This window comes from Perca flavescens, chromosome 11 (genome assembly GCF_004354835.1).
Source record: "Perca flavescens isolate YP-PL-M2 chromosome 11, PFLA_1.0, whole genome shotgun sequence".
Lineage (NCBI taxonomy): Eukaryota > Metazoa > Chordata > Actinopteri > Perciformes > Percidae > Perca > Perca flavescens.
In genome coordinates, this window is record NC_041341.1 from 16,839,345 (window position 1) to 16,862,367 (window position 23,023).

At 39.2% G+C, this 23,023-nt stretch overlaps 1 protein-coding gene across 1 annotated transcript in view; it reads left to right on the forward strand.

Annotated features, from left to right (window-relative positions):
- Positions 1 to 4,713: 4,713 nt before the first annotated feature.
- nck2a (NCK adaptor protein 2a) overlaps positions 4,714 to 23,023 on the forward strand; it is a 43,273-nt gene continuing 24,963 nt past the window's right edge. Inside the window, exon 1 of the mRNA XM_028591017.1 lies at positions 4,714 to 4,981. The gene's annotated coding sequence lies outside the window, so the exon portion shown is untranslated. The remainder of the gene's footprint in view (positions 4,982 to 23,023) is intronic.

The following is a 23,023-nucleotide window of genomic DNA, read 5'->3' on the forward strand; positions in this document are numbered from 1 at the left end:
CAGTTGCAATACAAAGTGGGAAGCGTGCACATATAAAAGTCCACTATTACAATAACAATAAAGTGCAAATCCAAAATATATGCAATATACAGTATACTATGCCAAAATCAGGTACAGTATGGTACACATGTTTTGATGATTACTTCTTATTTTCAAATTGCAGTCTTGTGTTCACTGAAATTACTTTTTCACACTGTAAGATGTTTTGGAGATAGCATGTATGATAACGCAGCCACAACAAAAAAAGACATTTTCTACAGTCTATGTGATTCACATTTCACTGGGTCTGGAAGCCACAGAATAGTAAACATAGCACGGGAGCCACCGGTTTATCACATACATCATCGCTTCCAATCAGGTGGCCTTAAAGACGGGCGCCTTACTGCCAAAATAAACATCTATAGTTTCATCAGCGTTGTAACTATAGCTCTGCTGAGCTGCAGGGCTCTCAGCAGTCACTCAGTGGGATGACTTGGTATGGCTGGTGAGAATATGAGGGGCGTGGATCCAAAATGGAAGACATCCTGGTTATAGCAGTGGCAGATAAAGTGTTGACAAGTGTTACTAAGCCTTGATTAATAAGTCAAGCTCTCCTTGGGCTTAAGAGAGGAGGGGTATGAAAAACAGACCATTCCGATCATTTTTGCACTTTTAAAGCAGCTTTAAATCCTGTACAGTGGTCACATGCCATCAGATGTTTTGTAATTTAATGGTACATGAAATTCAACCATGAAATCTAATAATACCAGCTCAGTGTCTGGTAGTGTAAACATGCACCTCAGCTCTTTCCAATTATCCTTGAGTCAGCTGTATAAAAAAAAAACTTAAATGTAATAAACATGTGCTTCTAATTTTTCAACTAATTGCTTTCTAATCAAATTGATTTGTAAGGGTATGAAAGTCATTGTCAATGTTGAATGCGAGTGGGGAGTTGGGTTGGTTATTTTGATATTGTGACATTATAGTATCACCCTGTAGAGGTTGGTATGTGTGACGTGCACAAATGATGATTTAGAGTGTTTAGCTTCTCTGCTCTGCCCCCTTGTGGAAGGGCAGCTAGATATGTGTGTAAGAAACCTTTTTGTTTTAAATTGATATGATTTTGCTCACATTTCACTATAAATAAAAGCATTGTTTTGCCCTTGGGCCTGACATTTTCAGTTTCACATCCCAAAGTTTCAGATGAGTACCAAAAACCCTTTACACCCCTTTCAATGTGTATAAATAAAGATTGACATGTGGGGGTGCTGTGGAACAGGGAACACGGAAATGAAGTTGCATCAGTGTACTGTCCTAACTCAATTGTTAAAGGGATGAATATTGCATATGAGAAAAGTGTAAGTAAAATGTGAATTTATGGCTTCAAGAGCTGTAGTTTATGAGCTGAATCCACGATTGTTGACATTTTACAGATGTGTACAAGTTTTAATTAATACTAGTTAAGTAGTTGTTGTAGTAGTACATTTTTATTCCTAACTTGTATATATTTTGAATATGTGTTCTTGTATTCTATCCTTATGTATATTCTGTATGTGTGCGGTGTGTCTGATATTTTGCTGCTGTAACAGTGTAATTTCCCATTTTTGGGATCAATAAAAATCTATCTATCTATCTATCTATCTATCTATCTATCTATCTATCTATCTATCTATCTATCTATCTATCTATCTATCTATGTAGTTGGTGAGAAGTCTGGCATAGTGACAGGAATATAATGTAACCCTCTGGTTTACAGTTTAAGTTTAGATGTATTCTTAATCTTTACTTCCTGTTAACTTTTATGGCATGCAAAAATAGTGGAAAATGAGTCAGTAATAACCCAAAGAGGTTTTTGAGAAGCCCCTTTTTCACTGAATTCACAATTTGTATATAATGTAAGTAGATTATAAGTATTTTTTTTTATCATGGTATTTTATCAATCAAATATTTGATTAATAAAATACCATGATAAAAAAATGACTTTGAAGGAAATAATAAAAAAATGGACAAGGACACTCATTATGCACACACACGCCAAAAAACCTGCATGAGTATTAGTTTTTTCCGACTGCTAACATGCATTGGACAAAATTGAAGTCCCATTGTCAAAACTCTTCATACAGTCAGCAAAACAAAAGTGTATGTGGACCAAACTCTGAATAATTTTGTATTGCTTTCACGCAAAACGCATTCAATGACCAAATCTTTTCTAAATCCATGAACTCTTTTCTCCTCCATACCACCTGCAAAACACAACGTATCTGCAGCACATTTTTTAATTGATACCACAATGCTTTTAAAATGTTAAAACACAATCAAAACAGAATTATTCTGTGCATTTCTGCAGCAACCAAATTAAAATATAGAGAAAATCTTAGCAAAAATATTTACAATAAAATTAAGCAATAATCATTCAAAACAGCTGATTGCAATTTCAGGTGAAAGAGAAGACATAAGATGTGATGTTGATGAGAACTTGGGGCCAAATGCAGGAGAGAGGGAGGACTAGAACCCTCACATACTGTACACTATGAGTGATTATACTATAGCCTACATGTTGTTGAAGTTTTTTTAATTATTATAAGAGCTCTGGAAAATCAAGAATTCTTTTTTGTTTGAACTTTTTAGTTTTCACCATTACAGTAAATTACGATATGCACAAACAAAAATGAATGAAGGAATGTGAAGCTAATTTATGATTATTTATTGTTCCATATACTTTAGTACAGTCAATGAAGTGAAATGTGCTATTCTTACTCATAAAATACTCATTTATGTATAACCACAAACTTTCAAACTTCAAAGATGAAAGTTCATTATTTATGTAATGTTCCCAGTTGTCAGTGTTGTTTAGGTCAGTGTGTTATGAGTGACAATGTTTGCTTTCTGAGTGAGAGGTGTTGCCAGTGTTTTAGTCCAGCGAGCTTGTTTTGAGGCATATATGAAGTGGTTTGGTGGTTTGAGTGAGTTTTGGAGGTGAGATTAACTGTTTGGCCAAGATGCATGTTGGTGATGCAGAGACTGTATGAAGTGGCTTAAGTATTGCTCAATGCTTGTTAGCAATCAACAAAAACTGTAAATAAGCTGGAACAAAAGAAACTTGGATAATACTATCTTTATTTTCAACATTACATCATGATTCAGTAATATTTTTTTTATCGGATCCCACTCACGCTGACCCTCAGTATTCAGATCTGCTTATTTAACGTGTCTTCATTGCTCAATAATAGGCTACTTTTTGTTTTGAACATCACAAGGTTGACATTTTCTTCACAGGAGTCCAAAGTACTGCATCCTTTTTCATACACTGCTAGCTGCAGAAAAAAATCACTTTACCCACCACACAAGTAGACCTAGGCCTATCAATTGTTTGCATTGATTTACTATTGTTGGTGTATAACACGTCTATGATTATTCTCCATGCTCCTTGTTGTAGCCTATGCACTTACTGTTGTACTTCTTTATGCAGCTGTGACACGTCTTTAATTTTCCTGTGGGTGTACAATTAAGTTGATCTCATCTTATTTGAATGCAGTTGAGTCGAGCTGGAGTATCTAGTTGACTATTTTGTGTAGACTAATATTGCTACTTGGTCATACGTCAAATGATTGAAAAATGTGGAAATCACATATGTAGCCTATCATTCTTGACCCAGGAAACGGCCACACCGAGGTCCATTTAGTAGCCTACCTGTAGCCTACTAATACATTTCACAATGTAATATGAATACAATAAATAAAATGTTGGACCTAAATGAATGTAAAACATAGAATGTAAAGCACATTTTCCATTGTCATCAGCCATGGGCGAGAGGGTTAGGGTTAGTCCCCCAGAGTTTGTCCCATTTCCTTTGGCGTTGTCCTGTACCAGTCCCGGCGTTGGTGACGTCACCAAAGGAACCGGTGATCGAGCTAACCGAAGACAGCACGGTCTCACCAGAAATTAAGTGATGTTCCTTCAAAATGAAAGTTTATTTTCACTTCAACTGTGTTGAATGGTATAATGTATGTAAATAATAGTAATAAAAAACAAAAACAATAAGTCGCTTAAGTAAAAACGTTAAGCAACTTACTTGTTTAAAGTCATTACAGCATTAGTGCGAGATTCTAAATAGGCTACTGCTTACTTTCTTTATGGAAAACATAAAAAAAAAAATGTGTTGGTGAATTTACATTTATCTATATGGAACTTAACTGATTTTGTAAGCTTGTTTTTATATTTTCTGTTATGTTAGGCTAGCTTTGGAACCTTTTTTGTATTGTGTTACTTTTTACATAAAAAACACATGATATGCTTAGTCCTATATGATATAATGCAGTATTATACTACTAATCTAATCAGTATAAAAAGTCTTTAAAATTGGCTCCACGTTGACGAACTATAACATCAGAATCAGCTTTATTTGCCAAGTATGTGCACACAAGGAATTTGACTTTAACGTGACTTTTAACATTGCATTACAATACAATTCGTTAGTGATAAAAAACGGAATAATATAATATTCTATAATAACATAACTGAAACTGAAAGGAGTCATTCTGCATAATTAGTACTTTACCTTATGATACTTTAGGTACATTTTGCTGATAATACTTCTGTACTTTTACTCAAGTAACATTTTTAATTCAGACTCTGCTACCCAAATACCATAGATACATAAATACATGTACTGTATATTTATCCATGCCCAAATGCCGTTTATTTTGAAACTTGTGAGCGGAAGTGGATTGTACATTCGGACTAGCTTGATACGAGTGATTGAGGTGTAGGCACCGAGACAGTCAGCTTGCGACAGAAAAACAAACGAAGATAGGTCGAGCAGTAGTCAGAGCACAGTCAGCCCATGTTTTAAAAGAAAAAAAAAGAAAGAGTAAAACCAAAGGATAGGTGGATTTAAACGTTATTTGTGTCGGTTTTACGCGGGCTCAGTTATTTATTGTTTGGTTCTCATTTTGGCGGAGTGTGTCACCGTTTGCCCATTCTCACTGGAGTGAGCACTAAGGTAAGCCTGTAACCGCAAATGAACTGTGTAAGTTGGTGCAGTTTGATCGGCTATACTTTGCCCACTCAAGCGCTGTTTAAACGTCTTTTTTTGTTTTATTTTCACACGAAAATTAAAATCACAAACAGTCGTAAAAGTTGGGACAAAAATGGTAGCTTACTCGACTCACTTTCTAGATTTGACGCTTGGTCTTTGTCCACTCAGATGTTGCTTAACTAGACATTGTGCTGGAAACCGCGGTCTGCCTTGCATTTGTTTTTGTTACGATTAAACAACACACCCCGAATGCCGTAATTGTTCATTTCTTCAACTAAAACAGGTAGTTAAAATGTATCCGTTTATCCATTTTGTAGGCTAATATTTACACTGGGTCACTTCTTAAAAGGCCTGTGAGCGCAGGCTACTGCTTTTTAGATATCTCTATTTTCAAAGACATTTTGTTTAATTATTTTTCTAAATTTGTATTCTTTATTAACTTATTTTAAAAACACAATAAGTCATTTGTTCATCACTGGAGTGCATGGCGTGTGTCAGAGCTTATTGTTTAAAACGCAGTAGCTACACAATGAACCACATTTGCCATAACACCATAGATTGGCGACTGTTGCCACATGCCGAGCTTGTCAGTGTTTCTAGTGGCTCTTCATGGTAACTACACTATGTATACTTCCCATCAATACCAATATGGGATGCATTGTCTTTCTTGCTTGTCTGAAGTAGTTGCTCATTATATCCATACATTGATATACTTTTTTTCTCGAAAAGACAAGGAGATATGTCTTTATCTCACGTATGCGGTGGCAATGTAATGATTCAGGTTGCTTTAAGGTACAGGCAGCAGTTTTGGTTTGAGGTACACTTTTATGGCACACCTATTGTGCAGACACACCCTCTGTTAAGGGCACCATGGTAACGCATAGGACAAGGTTCACTCAGCATTGACAGGTATGTGGAAGGCAAGCGCAATAATAGACCGGTAATACAGAAACTTCCTATCTTGCATCACAAGTTAAGTCTTGAGGGTAAACGTGATTCAAATGCTTTGCACATTTCAGTATTCTTTTTAAGCCAGACTAAAACTAGAAGGGTTACCACTCGCTGGATCAGAGGAAATAAAAAATTCAAGTTCTATTTAATGCTAGTTTATAATATATTGTATATTGAAATATTGTACTTTTTACTTGACTTACTTTCTGAAAGCTTAAGTTATGGTTTTACATACAAGTACACATTTGAATGCAAGACTTCAACTTGTATTGTGAGTATTTTTACAGAGTGGTATTGCTACTTTTACATAAGTAAAATGTATAAGCACTTCCTACTCTCAGTGCGTTTACATGTAGTTTAAAAAAACGATTATATTCGGATTAAGGAAAAACCATGATTTCTCAAAGCGGTTAAAATCAGAGTTCTTATAGCCCAGTTAACATTATAATGAGCCGTCAGTTATCTGACAGGAACACTGTGCTGTCCTATGCTGTGATAAGAGTGTGTAAATGAAACATTAAGTTGTTGAATTTTACTGATTTAGTAATCGGTCTTTGTAATTTTGACATGGGTCAAAGAAGAAAAATTCTTGTGCGTTGGCAGAGCGCCACCTACTGTACCGGAAGTAGAGTTAGATAGGAGTTTTGCTGCCCACCTTGGTAACTGCTCTTCATCTGCTGCCCCTCCTTCTTGTGGGGTCCCCCAAGGTTCTATTTTGGGACACATGCTCTTTTTTCTGTACATACTGCCCTTGGGGTCCAAAAAACCTGTAAAAAACAATCATAAGGACACACTTCAGCCTTTGCTTAACTGCTTGAGAGATCTCAAAATATGGTTGGATCAGAATTTTCTCTGTCTCAATGAGAGTAAGACTGAAATTGTTGTTTGGTCGTGCTGAACATTTTAGTGCCTGTGTAGATGCTCTTGGTTCTTTAGGTTCCCATATTCGTCCTTTTACCAAGAATCTGGGTGTGATTTTTGACAGTGCTTTTAAATTTGACAAACAGATTAGTTCTAGTTATTAAAACCAGTTTCTTCCAGCTGAGACTTTTGGCTAAGGTCAAGCCCTACCTGCTACGCAAAGACTTTGAAAGAGTCCTACATGCATTTATTACGTCTCAATTAAACTACTGTAAGTGTTTATGTTGGATTGGATCAGTCATCCCTTTGTCAGTTACAGTTAGTCCAGAACGCAGCAGCTCGACTTTTAACCCGGCACCAAAAAGCATGACCACATCACACCAGTTTTGGCCACGCTCCACTGGCTTCCTGTCTGTTTCAGGATTGATTTTAAAATTGCATTGCTTTTTTTTTTAAAGATTTTAAATGGGTTGTCACCTTCTTATTTATTGGAGCTTTTACATGTCCACACACCTGTCAAAGCACTGAGGTCTTCCAATCAGATGCTCCTTCATGTGCCCAGATCCAGGTTAAAAAATAAAGGTGATCGAACCTTTGCAGTGGCTGCTCCAAACCTCTGGAATAGTTTACCTATTCAAATAAGAACATCTCGGACCGTTGAAACATTCAAGTCCTTGCTTAAGTTGGCTTTCAATTCAAGTTTAGCTTTGACACCTTGTCCTTTTTTTCTTTCTACTGTTGGTTATTTTGTATTGTGTATTGTTTGTGTATATTATCATCTTGTTTTTCTTTGGTCAACTATGGTTGTGCTATATAAATAAAATTGAACCGAACTGAACCCATACCCTGGTTACTGCTGTGGATGTAAACACACTGACTGTGCAAAGGTATTTGCCAGGAGGTCAAGACTCAGCATATGGCCCTTTTAAGTCTAATGTAAGTAGTACAAAAGCACTTCTCTTCGCTTGCTGCTGTACGTCAGTAAGTGTGTTTACATGCAGTTTAAAAAAAACAATTATATTTGGGTTAAGGCAGTTTCTCAAACGCCATGTAAACACCTTACCCCAGTTAAAATTGGAGTTCTCATAAATGGTTAACAGACCTAAAGAACTCCTTCAGTAACCAGGGTATTCCTGCATGTATACTTGGAGTCGTGTTAAGTGTCTGCGCATGCTCAGAGGTTTAACTGCCCCTCCGTTCCCCGGAAATAATCCATCAGCGCTGTGACCGTTGCTATAACAACAAAACAGCGTTGCTTAGATCGGTAGCCTACGGTCCTCCTGCTTTAATCCCCGGCAAGCAGCGGACACTGGGAGATGGCCTGCTGCGGCCGTTGGCTAACGTTAACGTTAGTTAGTTAGCTAGCTAGCTTGCTATATCCACCATACATAATAAAATGGATGCCTTCATGCTACACTGCTTACAGATAATGAGCCTAACAAATTTGTCTCTTATCTGGCAAGAACACTTTGCTTGCATACGCTGTGACAAGAGTGTGTGACTGAAACATTACGTTGTTAAATTTGACTAATCTATTGGCCGGTCAGCTAGTTAGCAGTTAGCTAGCTTGCTCGCTTAAGGACTTGTTGGCTAGTTTTGTTTATTCTGACCAGTTGTACGTTGGCAGAGCGCCACCTACTCTAGGTAGAGTTTCTCCCGTCATAACCGGCATAACCCGGTTATTCACTTAACTTATACCCTGGTTACTGCTGTGCATATAAATGCACCACTCCTGAAAGTACAGCTTATTGGAAACCCCTTTCATTTGCTGAAAGTTGTAAGAATTAAGGAATCATTGTTTAAATGTTGCTATCTCGGCTACATAACAAAAACATAAACAATTCTAACTGTTAAGTCAAACTGAAACAATCGCTTCTTCAAGTAAAGAAACAATCTCTAGTATCACCTTTTCTAGTGTGAGCTGTTTTTCTCTCTTTAAAAGCTTTGTAAATTTAATATTTTGTGTTTTTGGACTGTTGGTTGGACAAATTAAGATATTTTAAAATATCGCCTTGGGCTTTAGGAGCCCATTTGTCACTATTCTGACATTTTACAAAGATTGAGAATAGAATTGACAGATTAACTAATAATAGTAAGAATCTTTAGTTGCAGCATTTCAAGTTAAGGTGTAATCAGTACACAGTTCACGAAGCTGTAACCTTCATAGAATGAATTAAAGGCTACCTGCTCCCCTTTTCCAAATGAGATGGTTTGAAATCAGTTTGAAAAGATGAGGAAAGCCTAGTTTTCTTCTGCTGCTGTGCACCATTAAAAGATTTACATACTTATTTGCAAGTGCTGATGACTTAATTTGCTAATTTTGTGATTTTTATTTGTGATTATACTCTCAAGACATTTGAGTTGAGCAATCAACAATCCAGGTTAATGAAAAATATATTGATATTACTAAAATTCCCTATAGCAATGTGTCTAACTGTAACTACTACATGTAATAATTACCATCATATCCAGGCTGATAAAAAGAACAAACACAGGTGTTAATGCTTGACTTTCATTACGTAGGCTCCGCCTTACAGTGCCTTTTTCATTGGTTCGGTTGGTTTGAAGTATTTTACTAGTGACCGATAAACCCATGGCAACAAATTTCAGGTAAATAAAATGTATACGTGATATTTCCCAATTCCCCAAGTTCATGTGTTGTTATGCACGGCAGCCTTGTCTAATATAATTTATTTGGTCTCAAAATACTGATTTTTAAGGAGGCCACCTCTGAATTGGGACACACATCTGTAACTTATTTTACCTGTTTGACCCACATGTAGAACAGATAAACAAGGTGTTACTTGTAGAAGCAGTAGAAGAGTATGATCTCTATATATTATCTCTTTCTCTTTCTGTTTTTGGTTTTCGTTGATTTGGTTTTGACTGATATTGTTTACAGCTGAATTTCTTCTCTTTAATTTGTTGGCTTCCCAAGTCAAACACTGACACACAAATTAGTCATTTGAGGCACATCTTTACAGATGAGATAATAAGCCAAATCCTCTTTCTTCTTTATACGATTGCACAGTTATGAGCTGAGACTAATTACCGTGCTCGTCTCTCTCTCTCCTATATAATGCTTAATATGCCTAAATGTCCTTACACACTGTAAGTGATTACATGTCAAACAGTGCCTATAAAGTGTTTTGTTCATCTATTGTTTTGAGTAGGAGTTGGTGGGAAAAGACAACGAAAATATTTTATGAAATGTCATATTTACAGGACTCTACAGAGCCATCTCCTTCACTGAACTCAAGCGAACAGTCATTCGCTCTCTTTCCCCTTTGAGGGTGGGCAACTGGTACAGTAGTCCATGTGTGCGGCACATAGCGCCACCCAAGACTGTTGTGATTGGTTTAAAGAAGTTTTCATCCTATCCTAGAATGTTGTGTGGGCTAGCCAGACTTTCCTCTGCAGCGCTATGGAGGTAGGTCTGGCAACTTGCAAAGTCATGACAACCAAATAAACAACAGCGCGAGTAGGGCTGCAACAACGAATCGATAAAATCGATAAAATTCGATTACTAAAAAAGTTTGCAACGAATTTAATTATCGATTCGTTGTGTCGCGCAACTATTAGGCAACCTAGTCGCGGAGATAAAAAAAAATTTAGTTGAGCGGAGCAGCGCGGAGCGAAAGAAAAGAAAAAAGAGCAGAGCGGGGGTAGAGGAAATATGGAGAGAGACCGGAGAGACCCGTAACGTTGTTCTGAAACATTCGGCGGGGGCAGAGAAATCAGTACGACCTAAGTCATCCAAGGTGTGGGAGCATTTCACACTAAATAAATCAAAAACGTGTTAATTGCAAGATAAGCAAAAGCGACACGGCATGGCACGGGCGCACCACGGTGATGAGTCAGCACCTAAAACGTAAACCTGTTGGAGTCCTTGATGAGGAGGAAGGGAGTTCAACAGCAGGGTAAAGTCACTACACTATCCTACTTCTGTTCCGTTCTGAAGTGAGGAACGTACCGTCCCTCCAGTAGCTCTTCTGGTGCTGCTGTTTACTCGTTATCCAGCTGACTAGCATGACAAACTAGCGTTAGCTCGGTAATAACAGTAATAAAGCAGGGGTGGTATAGTTTGCAAGACTAAAGACACGGTTTTATTCACTCGCCTTTTTTGGCCCATTAATTTTTCAATCTGTTGTCATGTATATATTATGTGCTTTGTCCCATATCAGTTATTGTTGACAAATATAATAGTGTGTGGTGTATAAACGAACTTAACTTGCACTTATGATGGTAATAATTTAATGAATAAGTGTGTCGGTCTGTCTGTCTGTCTGTCTGTGTGTCTTGTCTAGGGTGACCAAACGTCCTCTTTTGCCCGGACATGTCCACTTTTTACCTACTGTCCGGGGCGTCCGGGGGGTTTTATAAATTCATTAAAATGTCCGGTTTTCACTGTTTTTCATGGGACCATTAATTGTGTACTTAAATTGACTGGCACTTTGCTCAACACAATACTACGGTAGGCTACTTTGTTGTGTGACGTAATTCCCGAGAGGCTGCCTTGTGAGCGGCTCTGCGACGCGCACATACACAAGGACCAGGGCAGACAGACAGGGACCAGGGCAGACAGACAGGGACCAGGGCAGACAGACAGGGACCAGGGCAGACAGCGGAGCAGCATTACACACAAAATGCCGAAGCGTTTCCTGCTAAAGATTTCCCACCGTGGTCAGAAAACACAGGGGAGACACTTTGTTTCTCTCACTATGACTCTAGAGTCGGTAGGACTTGCTCGCTGTCACTCTCACTTCTCCCCCGCTCTATATCACCCACTCCCCCCACACACACACACACACACACACACACACACGCCGTCTCGACGCACACACTAGCGCACAAGTATAAACATCAATCCACTTACAACCATAAAACAAGACTAGTGCAGCTTCACAGTTGAACTGCAAAAAAAATGTCCCACGTACCGTCCCGGTCGGGACCGGACAAGTGGGAGGCGGAGTGCACCGTGTGCAAAGCTGGCACATATGTTTCAATGTCTTTATTATTTATCTTATTACATTGAAAAGGTATTAAGAGATATTTTGTTGAAGCTGGATTTTCTAACACCGAAGAGGTCATATTTAGAACATTATTTCATATTATTTATTTATTTTAAAAGAGAGCTATTATTTTGTTACAGATTTTATTTTATTACAGAAGTTATTTTTGCACAATTGAGGCATAATAAAGCATGTTCATTAACCTCTGAGAATCACCACTGTCTGGATTTGTCTTGAGGCCAGGCCGAGTGTCCTCTTGTTTGGAAATCAAAATATGGTCACCCTAGTCTAGCTATTTGGGTTACTTACCTTTACACAACTATTAACTAAAACAACAAGTATGTATGTATTGAGTTGATGTAAATTAATGTTTTTTTTTTTTTTTTATCCGATTCATTGATTAATCGAAAAAATAATCGACAGATTAATCGATTATTAAAATAATTGTTAGTTGCAACTCTAAGCGCGAGTGCAGATTTTTTTCCTCAGGCAGAGGAAAAAAAGAGAGAAGCAAAATGAAAGCCTTGATGGCTGTTTTACCAGGAAAACTGCTCACACTGGTCCTGTGAAGTATGACAGCTACAATAGCTTAGAAAATAGCGTTATGGGCACCAAATTTGATAAATGTACGGTTCATCAGACCCCAGAAGAGACAGCTATAAAGCTGACAGTAGTAGTGGTCATAGTGAGTGAAAATGTGATGCCAGATGCACATTGCAAAATGTTTTGTGTGATAGACTACAGACTTTGTACTACATTTAACAATTATTTATTAAACACTAAATATAAAATTTAAATAATATATAATTAATAAATTATATCAACCTATTAGGGGTGGGCGATATATATCGCTTACGATATATCGTCATTGTTGTGTTAACGATGTGCAAATTGACATTATCAAATATTTAAATTACTTAGAAAAAAACACTTAAAAACACGCATTGGAACTGATTGGAACGATACACATTCACTCATGTCAACAAAGATGGCGGCGCGCGATTGGCTACTTGCTCTCCTGTCGGTGTATATTTATACAAGTACAGCCAGATTGAACTAATCACTACAGGACCACGATACAACACAGCCGTTACAAGAGCCTTCCAGGCGGCTCATAACATCCCGGAGGACATAGCCAGACCGGGCGCTCCGTAGGTTGTTGTCGGCAGCTAGCACGCCGAGCTAGCTATCTACCGGCAGGATGAGAAAATAACAGAGGCGGAGCGGAGGACTGCATTTTTGTGCACAGTGAATGGAGTACCGACCGCAGGATCGTTGCCCAGCACGGCTCACCTGACCTGGAGCCCTGTCGGTAATATACAGGCCATTTTATTTACTACGAAAACAGCACACTGCCGTCTACGTAGCCCCCGATGCTAACGTTAGCACAAGTTTGGCTCACTGCTAACCATAGTGAACAAACTGCAGCACGATCACCTGGAGGGGATACAGGGGACTTTAACAAGGCGTCCTTAAAGTCTGTACTCCCCAGCTTTTTTCCAGCATGTAGATTGTGTTACTAGAGGGAAGAACACACTAGACCATGTATACTCTAACATCAAGAAAGCACACAGAACTGCACCTCTCCCTCACCTGGGCCAGTCAGATCACATCCAACTCCTGATCCCAGCATAAGTCCCGGTCAGAAGGACTATACAACCAAGTAGAAAGACTATCAAAACCTAGTCTGACCCGGCCCTGTCCCAGCTCCAGGACTGCTTCCAATAAGGACATGGTTGTGTGCAATATGTTACAGAACAGAGCCCTTTGTTTATTGTTATGATTTCATCTTGCTTGTATGCTGCACAATTTACATTACAGCAGAGGTGAACAACTGAATGTGTACACAGAGTTCAATGTTCCTACACTAGTTCAATTAGTATTAGTGTAGTATTAGTATTTTGTCTTTTTAGTAAATTTAGTAAATTAGTAAATTGTTTTTACTTGAATACTTAAATTTTAAAGAAAATAACTGTTTTCATTCAACATTGTGCCCATTATTATCATCAGTGATTAAGTAACCCAGACTTTTAAAAACACATTTTTAAAGGATATCGTCTAATTATCGTTAATCTGAAAAAATATCAAGATATTATTTTTTGTCCATATCGCCCACCCCTACAACCTATATCTGTATCTTTGTGGCTATCTGCCACATGGCGAGTAAATGTTTGTACCAAAATTCTGTTTTTCAGTCTTCATTTTGGTGAAGGTACAGCTACTTTCTTCTGTTCTTCTGCTGTCTGCAGGTCGGAGCTTCGCGAAGGGGGCGGGCCGACACGCAAACACACAAACACTGGTGCACACACCAGATGTCAGCCACCACGTCACTTCTGTTTACTGATAGCTAGCGTTTAACTCAGGCTAATTAATTAGCTAGTGGTGATTTTTGGCAGCCAGCCTTCCAAAAGAAAGCACAATGAAATTAAATTCACCATTAACTGTTGACCGACAAACAGGAAACGGAGTCTCAGTTCACCGTCCGGGAGACTCTGACACACTTTCCGCACTCCGTGTCCGCGGACAGCTGTAGGCTTGTACCGGTTAATGTTTTGCGCATTGTCGGCCACTTTCCTGAAAACAGTATGGTGTTTGAGACTCAATAAAGTTTTTTTTTTTTTTATGTTTTACGCATATTGTTTGACTACCTCAGGAAATCCTGATCTCTTTAGCAGAGGAAAAGGAATTAATAAGTGCAGGCACAGATGGGCAGTCAGGAGACATAAAGCGATACTCACAAAGAGCATCATGTTGTTAGTGAGATAAAGGTCACCCTATTGTCATTGTAATCATCTGTAATCTGGGGAATGGGTAGCCATTAAACTGACAGTACATTTATGACAATGACCCCCTTTCTATGACCCCATGATCTAGGAAGACAAAAGATGGTTTGTGCTACTATTAAGCAGAAGGCACACAATGGCCCTTAAACAGTATGTCCTTTTTTAAAGAAAATACATGTTTTTGTTTCAGATTAAAAGATTTATATATCTTCCTGGTATTGTTAAAAATTTCCTTCACACCACGTTGCTGCAGCGCAATAAGGTAGCCTATTTAATTGTTATGATTTTTAGCAATGTGAGCAGCGTGGCTCCAGGAATGGCAATGCTGGTCAGTCTACCACTTCGGTCCACACTGCCTATTAGGGTGGAGTGCTGTGGTCCCCAGTGGATGAATCCCAATGACGTTAGCGATCCTCTGACTTTTCCTCTAACACCACCATGATGTTGACCGTTTCGTGTTTTGGCTGGATTGCCATGCAATTTGGAACAGATTTTCAGGTTAAGGTGAATCCTGAGGATTTTGGCGATTCCCCTTACTTTTCAACATTATTCTGTGAAATATCTCAAAATCGATTGTCTGGCATAAAATTTTGTACAGACATTTACGGTTCCCACAGGTTAAATCTGGTGACTTTGGTCTCTTTTTTTGTTAGTGCCATCATAAGGTTATGTGATTTTGAGTGAAAAGCTCAATGACTATTGTCATGAAATGTGTTTAATACATTCATGTTCCCCTCAGGATGAATTGTAAAGTGATCCCCTGACATTTCATCAACTGAGATTTCATCTAGCACTATCATCAGGCCAAAATATTAATTTTCCCAAAACATTGGTTCATGACCAAATACTTGCAAAGCTAATCGCAATCTGCTGTACTTTATGTTACCATGCTTACATGTTAAAGTAAGGTATGGCAACCATTACCTACATCATGTAAACATTTTCATTGTGAGCCTGCTGAGCCTGCAGCATTTAGCTCAAAGCACCACTGTGTCTAAATACAGAGCTGCTAGTGAGACTCTTAGTCTTGTTTAAATTTGTTTTAAAAACACATTATCCAACCATGAGTGGATGCCTCTTTTGTCTGTAGTTCATACCTTAGATGTTCCAAGACTTTTTTTTTTGTTTTTTGCTTAGTATCAGTAGTTTAGGGTTTCAGTTGTCTCTCCTGAGTGTTCTCTTTTGTTCCTTCAGTTTGTCCATTCTCTCCTCCCCGTCCTTTTTCTCTGTCATCACCTCTGTCCTCTGCCACCCGGCTTGAGTTCCTAATTCATGCCCAACAACTGAACTAACAGGCTGTTGGCTCCAATGTCCTTGTGTCACCACTGGGCACTGAGCCTAATCCTACTGTGGGCCACTGGGGGGGGGGGGAGACCGGGAAGGGAAGGAGTGGGAGTGAGGGAGTAAAGCTGGTAGTAGTAGTACAGTGGTACAGTATCTCAGCCTTACACTCTCTTGGTCCACAAACCCACAGCCGTGGTGGATTTTGTAATCTGTGGATTGTGCATCATGATGTCATAGCCGGGATAACATGATGATGAAGGAAACATAAGAATGGGGGAGTAACAGGTCGATGATTATGAAAACCGATTCCTGCAAAGAACTATGAATCTCTAATGCTGGTAATGTTTCATTATTAATGTATTGATACAAAAGATGAGATTTGGGGAGTGGGGGACTGTAAACCTCCTGAGGTCTTCATGGAGATTGCTTTGGAGATTGTAATTTCGATTCCTCCTCCCTCAACAAAGAAACGTGACCATAAATTCATAAACAGGCTGCAGAACTGCTCTTTAAATCGTAATCTCCTTTATAAAGCTTTGTTTAACTTGTGGATTTTGTCTATGCTAAGTTTCAAAAAGACATTGAGACTGCAGAAGTCATTGTCAACACATCCGGTTTCAAATGAAGACCTAGCAATGCCTTCACGTTAAAATGCATTTACGGGGCATTCACACCAAAAAAGCGATTCTGCGATTTGCCGCAGGGTGGTGCTGTGGGTGGAGTGTCAATGAAACCGCCAATTTGTGTGACGTCCTGTTGTGTTCTTAAACCCCCGAACAAAGCACAAGTAGACTTTATATTTCACAATTACAGTTTTCCGTCAGATCGTTGATAGATTTCGACATTTTGTTTTTTAACGTTTTAACTTTCTTGTGGCAACGATAAAGGCAGTGATTTTTCCTGTTGAGTATACCAGTGTAAATGATATGAGTGGAAAAGAAAACTGTATATAATATAATATGGATTGACAAACCTGACCTGTTTGATTAGGTCAGTATCCGTGTTAGATCAGTATGGGTGCATCCCTGGAAAATTATTCGCATAAAAAAATGAATTAATGGTTGGTTGCATCCCTCAAAAATAATAGTAAGAACAGAATATTATCTTGTTTAGATGGCTTGCATTGTCTTATAATGCCAAAACGTCTGTAGCTCATCCATCATTGGAGTTTCTGTGACTCTTGAGCAAGAGTTAAGTTTGTTCCATCATGTTGTTTTCAGCGGAGGCTTCGGCAGGCCCTTCATGCTCTAATTGATTTAATTAAGTGGACGTTTTCCCCTTTGGCTGTGCTGATGCACAAACTGCCAGAAATGTAGACAAAGGGAGTTATCTCACCCAGAGCACAAGCTTTGCTTATCTTTATTTCACAGAATGATCCACGTTCTAAGTTCCCCTTAGAGCATCACAGCCCACGTTACATGCATCCCTCTGAGGTTGAGCCTCATTAACAATCTCTCACCATTCCTGTGGATGCTTCCAAGGACCATGATTCACATTTTTTAAGGGGTTTCACACGCTGCTCCCAATCTGTGATGGGCAGATGTTTTTCTTGAATTTCTACGAGGTTGTTACAATCATTTTAATATATTAATATGTGCCCCTGCAAATTGAGAAAGTTCTACTCTTCTCAATCTCCTTCTATTTCATAATTCTTTTTTCTTTTCTTGTTTTTACTCCCAATTTGGAGTGCCCAGTTACCTACGCACTGTTAACTCGAATGTTGGCCTTAGGAAGGTAATAGACTAGGGCTGGGACGATTCTTCGGCGTAATCAACGTCATCGATTACAAATATTTGTCGATCACATAAAGTGCCTTGACGCGTCAGAATAGAGGAAGATGGCAGCACTCGTACACACACTCACGCATGTGCTGGCCCTGCTATTCTCTTAAGGCGCTGAGACACCAAGCCAATAATCCGCCGTTGGATAGTCTGGCGAGTTCAGTGACTTGAGTCTGTTCGGTGTGTCCTGTGTTGTCGTCCGTTCAAGGGGCCGTCAGCCTTCGTTTTGGCCGATTTTACATGTATAATCGGCAGGGCGGGCACTGCCGGCAGTCGGACTCAAATGACCCATCTGATTGGTAGAGTGCTAACCTGGAAACAGGGAGCGCAATGAGCGTGACTAGAGTCTCTCAAAATCTGACGAAAATCTTTTAAACTGACCTTTGTTGAGCTGAAATGAAGACCGATTCAGCAACTGCTCTACAGTGCTCAATTACCTATTTGTGAGGGTGAAATAAAATAAAAATTTTCGCCACAAAGGCTTGAATGGTCTTCTGGAAGACCTCCACCAGACCAGCGGGCGCTTGTTGGATTGTTATTGGCCTCAGCAGGCGAGGGAGGCGGCTAGGAAGTAGAAGGATGCCGGTCCGGGCTGCTAGCCTGGCTAAGGAAACTACCACACAATTCACCACTGCAGAGACTCATATTCACCAACGACAGCACACAAAATGGATATATATGCTACAAATACACATGGAACTGCTGCGTGATGATTATTACCGGAGCCTGGCTGAACACACTCACTCATCCCAGACGGCAGCTAGCAGCTAAGAGCCTAGGTGAATTTAAACAATGGCTAAGTTGCTAAAATGCATCTTGTTGTCATGTAAGGTCCCTGTTCATGTTTCATAGACATTTTAATTGCATTTTGTGTCTGTTAAGAGGCACAAAGGCACTCTTTATCCTATGCCCCCATAACTGCCGTTTCAGCTGAGTGGGAGCTCTCGGCATTAGCTGCAGCAGCTCCGTGTTGCTAACACCGATTCGGCTCGTTTTTTTACTTGACAGTACTCATATACATATAGCAATCAAGATTAACGTAAAAATTGGAGTTCTCCTTTAACTTTTCTGAACCAGTATAAGGGACAGATAGCAATAGCAACAGTGTGCAAAGTAAGCGGACTAAACCTATTATTTCAATGTATCAGATACACATTTAATCAAAATTACACATCTTCTGCTGTTCATTTCATTTTTAGATTGTAGCCACAGGCCAAAAATAAAAAATACTAGCCTATATGGTCAACACTGCAGTATGTTTTAATAACAATGAAGAATTGAGCAGTTTTGTAGCATCTTCAGGTTTGAAGTATAACTGAAGACAAGTTTGAAGAGGTCCAGTGAATCTATTTGGAATTGTATCTATGTGACTGACTGTACCGTCATTTTAGGTGAGGACTCTGCAGAGTTTCAGCTTCTGATTTCCCAGTTAACACACTTTTAACCAGGCATGGATCAGTGCAATAAGCTTGTTTTGCAATTTGTTGGATTTAAAATAATGCACACTCAGCTCTCTGTGCCACATACCAAACAAACAAACCTCTGCGTTATAGGATCTATAAGCACGCACCGGATAGCCAGTTGCTTATTTAAAATAAAAATATTGTATTTTCCTCATGACAATCCCTCGAGAACAAACACATTGATGACATTGGAGACTTAAGTCTGCAGAGAGACTTAAGAAAATGTTTCTAACTAATTTCCCAAAAGATAATTACAGAAGATTAAAAAAAGTGCGTGCTTCTGAAGTCGCTGTGTGTGTGTGTGTGTGTGTGTGTGTGTGTGTGTGTGTGTGTGTGTGTGTGTGTGTGTGTGTGTGTGTGTGTGTGTGTGTGTGTGTGTGTGTGTGTGTGTGTGTGTGTGTGTGTGTGTGTGTGTGTGTGTGTGTGTGTGTGTGTGTGTGTGTGTGTGTCATGCTATGGGAGGGATTAAATGGATGGAATTCAATTCTTGTGAAAACCTGCCACCAGCTCTGCTGCTTCTACAATGCAGGAACTAAACAATGTTGTCAGAATTACACAATGAGCAAGACGAGACATAGCAAAGAACAGCCAAGTGATAGTAGCTGAATATCTGAGGCCTGAAAACTGGTAGTTTTCTATTATTATTAGAAGGTAATATTACTTTATCTGCTCATTAGCCCTGCACGAACAAACCCAACCCTCTCATTAGTTTGAATAAGGGCCTCTCTTTTGTGTTAATGCAGGGTCATCCGGCACACACGTTTAACCTGGCTCAATGTATATGTAAGCTCGCAGTCCTGGTACATTGCTCTGTAATGGAAACTCCATATTTCTACTGTTTAATTACCTTGCAATTGTTGTGACAAAAGAAAAGATAATTGTCACAGTGATACATATCCCTAGTTGTCAAATCCTGTTTAATAGTATTCGGTGTGAAGTGTTTTGCCACCTGCCAAGATATATATATATATATATATATATATATATATATATATATATATATATATATATGTATGTATGTATGTGTATATATGTATATGTATGTATGTATGTGTGTATATATATATATATATATATATATATATATATATATATGATTGTCACACTAGTACCTGAAGCAACACTCGCTCACTAAAGGAGGAGTAGCATTTCTGTCTTTAATCTGCAGATGGTGCGTTTACAAAGAAGTCCCCAGATAAATGGCTTTTAAAATTTTGATGTGTCCCACATTCTGGATCCACAGAATGTATGTGTTTTTCTTCAACATTTACTTAAATTGTCCTTTATACCATTTTTCTGATGTCCTGCTATCTTGCTGTTATGTTTTGATTCTCAATTGGCTTGTGACATATTTTCACACCATTCTGATTATGTCCTTGACCAGTAAAATAATTAGTAAACAACTGTAGTAACTATAACTATAGACTCTTGGTATTTTTATTTTAAAAGTTTCATCCCAAGGTCATATCTTGGCTCATATCACATCTTAGTGTGGCGACTGAACGTGAAAGAACTGCACTAACTGTGCAGAGAATGTTCAATAACAAGCAAAAGGCATACATCCTCTCTGATCGCATGCATTTTGATATTTGATATATCTTTTTATTTCTTAAGGCAGATTATCACCAGTTCATGTATTTTTGAACATTTAGGCTATGAAAATATGTCTTTATTTGTTCTGAAATCTGCTGCTTCTGCGTGCTTCGGAGTTAATTCAGTTTGCTGAATAGAGCAATATTATAGGACTCCTCTAATGCATTTGTTCCATTTCTTTCTCACACTCTTATTCTCTCTCTCTCACACACACACACACACACACACACACACACACACACACACACACGGCTGTAGCTGAAGGAAATCCTGCTTTATTTATGAGATGTATGGCTCAGAGTGCCACAGGGTTCTCCTGAGAATTCAAGACTGCACACAAACATGGCCTGTGGAGTCTCTTCTTTCTTACACACACACACACACACACACACACACACACACACACACACACACACACACACACACACACACACACACAAAATCATATACATTTGCTGCACGACATCTATTTACCTTATCTGCCTTTTTGGCTTAGCAGAGCTGTTTGAGTGTGACCCTGGTCTTCCTTAGCAGTGCATGGAGAGCTGCTGGCAGAGGCTTGCTGAATGTGGTGCTTTAGTGTTTTATGTGGCAGCAGTTCAGTGGAAGGAGTGATATCATCTGCATGTCAGAGAAGCACAAATGCCATTCTATGCTCAGGCCAAACTAAATCACTGCAGTGGCATTCAAGTGTATCGTAAAATGTCAGGTTAAGAAATTCCAGAGTGCAGAAAACCATAATAGAAACTAGGGCTGAACGATTAATCGCATTTGGAATAATATCGAGATATGTTAAAACTAGGGATGTCATGAGAATCGATACTTCGGTACAAACTCGGTACCAAAATTCTGGAAACGTGCCGGTACTCATTTTTCCAGGTACCGGGGGATGTAATCCTTCTGGACATGACGGGGGCAGTATACGCCTAACGTTAAAAATGTTCTAGACTGCTGCAAGAAGAAGCAAGAAGAACACCGACCAGCACGGAAAAACAGCAAATAGCCCCTCATCTCCCTGTACGGCTTGAGCGCATTCAGCTTCTGGCTTTACCATACATTTACGCCGGCGGCTTTCACGACTTCGCCTGGAACTCCCAAACCGCAAGTGAGTCTATAACGTGTGCTCTGTCGGACCTCTATAACATTAGTTAACTTTAACAAGCCCGGTTCTTTGTGAAAAACAACTGCATAGAGAAACCGACGTAACTGCTGTAAACATGCTTGCTGTCTGGGAGTTCCGGGTGAACTCATGAAAGACGGTACCGTACGCTGGCTGTGTGGTGATGCCAGGCTTCAAAGCAACAGGCTGTGGGGTCCAGAAGACATTTTCTTTTTCGTGAATCACACTCTCCTTGCCCCCTCCACTCTACACTATAATAGAAAGTTGAAACAAAAAGAAAACACTGAAAGAAGAGCGACATGACGCTAAGATTTCCTAATCGCAAAGGCTGTGATTTGGTCACGTGACTCACGAGAGCAAAGCAGTCTGCACTCCGTAGAGAAGGCATCAACTTGGCACGCTAACCCTACGCTGTACCTTGACCTGTTGTACGATGGCCTCAGGCTCGACAGAAACTTTAGTCCCAAATAGGAACAGTATGTCACTTGTGTGGGACTATTTTGGTTTAAAAAAGATGATGCGCAGCTTCAGGAATTGTGCAAAACCTGTCTTGCTAACGTTGCTACCTCACAAACCTGTATCAGCACAAAACAACACAAAGCCATCTACAACAGCTGCATGGCTAAAATGCCAAACACCAGTTTGTCAAGTAAGCAAAATACCACCCGACAGGCATAACTCACTGAAATGTTTGAAAACATAACGTTAACTCCATATGAACATACTTTAAAACGGAACGAAGAAATTACTCAAGCAGTAACAGAGTTTATTGCCAAAGACATGATGCCCATTAGTACGGTCACCAAGCCCGGGTTCACAGCTACACGGAGCATCGGTTTAGCACCGGAGGGAATATAGTGACTTGCACTCGCTCGTCATCTAAACCAGCAAAAGTGGATATGCTTGTTTTCTTAGCAAAAAAAACCCATGAGCTACTGAGAACTATACAGCAATAATAATAATAATAATAATAATAATAACTTATTTATATAGCGCTTTTCATGAAACCATATGAGGGTTTCTGCCACGGAGTAAGAGAGTGATGGCAAGAGTCTGGAGATGTTTTTAAGATGAAAAAAGGCGGATCTGGTGGTAGATTTGATGCGAGTGTGAAGTACACTGACCGGAGCTGGATCGGAGCGGGAGTTGCTAATGGTG